Here is a 1,744-nt window from a genome sequence, read left to right as displayed (position 1 = left end):
ACAATTCGTTCAAACTCGATCATGGGGCTTACTAAAGTTTTTTTTTTTTAATCTTATTAAAACGAATTCAACAGAGGAAGAACCATATAATTTACGACTTACGTCCGATTTGTTATTGTACTTAAGAACAAAACATAAATACATTTTCAGTCGAAATGATACGTTTATAAAACCAGATTTAAAAAAAGGAATATTATACTTTTACTCATATATTTTTTACAGATTTTAATTTATTACGTTATTTTAAACAGGATATTAAGCATCGATATTTTATCTGTACTAATCTTGATATTGTCTTTCGCAATTTCTCTATTTTGAATTGTTTCAATATGCCAAATAAAACGTCTTTTTATTTTGACGACTATTACTCTATAAAAATGTAATCGAAAAATTAAAAATTGTTTAATCAATATGAAAGATTCTTTAATGCACTCATGTTTTTGGAATTGTATAAATTTAAGTGACGAGTGTCCGTTTTGGTCTGACAATCATTATACATCAACATTTTACAAGTTTCTTTTTGCAGTATACTTCACAGCCTTCTTATTGCTTATTACAAATATTATGTTCTACTGGGACGTGGATTTGTTACTAAATCAAACGGATGCATGTTTTAAAATTATCAAGAGTAAATTGAAATCAGTGCAGATGGATCATAAAAAGTTAGCAAATATTAAACAGAGCACCGAACAGCAAACAAAGAACAGCCAGAAGTGTGAACATATAATTACGATACTTCGTAAAACCAACATAAGGGATATTGCAAAGATAACAGAACTCAACAACGACAACGTAAACCATCGCGGAACTTTGATGCCGAACTTGGGATTGCCATCGCAAAGACGAAAAATATTCCAAACAATCGGAGAATTCTAGTTAAAAGAAAACTCTGCAGGGTTTCACACAGGACAAGACACTATTTTCAGTTGACTTATTTCACTAAGAAGCTTTGCACTTTTAAGTGGGCATAATATAATTATATTCATGCTTGATCAAGCGCGAATAACTTCGTGAAACATTTACAGCGCCTTCAATAATTTCAATAGTATTCATAGCCGTGCCCATTGTCCCGAATAATGCCTAAGATGTGATCCGATCCTTAATTGAACGAATGGCACAATACAATAGCTTTTCGATTTACATTGATAGACACTGAAATCAAAAAGTAAGTAAGTGTAAAATTTCTCTCGTATTTAGCAATAAAAGATTATATTTAGGGAAATAAAAATTTATACATATTAAAAACCCATTTAAGTGGAAATTATTTAACCAAACTCATGACTCTCTTTTACCACTACGGCAATTCTATTATTTTACATGTCAGACCTTGAACTGTGCCATTATTCCATGTTCTCTTCTTCCCTGATCTACTTCTATCCGTTCAGGATAGCTGAGCCATTAGAATCTCCTTGCTTTAAATTGTCTTATTGTAGAAAGCGACCCACTTTCTAATTTTACATGGTCACATCAATACTATGTCTTAGATAAAACCTATTTATAACAGTGCTATTTTAATTTAACGTCTGAATTTATAAACTAGAACACGATGCTTGAAGACTAACCTACAAACGTTGGAAATAGTAACGATGACCTCTTCCAAGATCGCCAGTTGGATTTTTTAAACAAACTGTACCAACTGTACGGCCTGTAAAATCGCTGTGCACGTAGAATATTTACTATCTTTATAACATATTTGTATTCCTTTAACAGGTATCTCCAAAATCTGTCTTTTTCGAAGATTTTA

The sequence above is a fragment of the Battus philenor genome, unplaced genomic scaffold (genome assembly GCF_028537555.1).
Source record: "Battus philenor isolate CCGP_79_NKW_IND1 unplaced genomic scaffold, ilBatPhil1.0.hap1 SCAF_8, whole genome shotgun sequence".
NCBI classification, from domain to species: Eukaryota; Metazoa; Arthropoda; class Insecta; order Lepidoptera; family Papilionidae; genus Battus; species Battus philenor.
Note: the sequence above shows the minus strand (reverse complement) of the source record.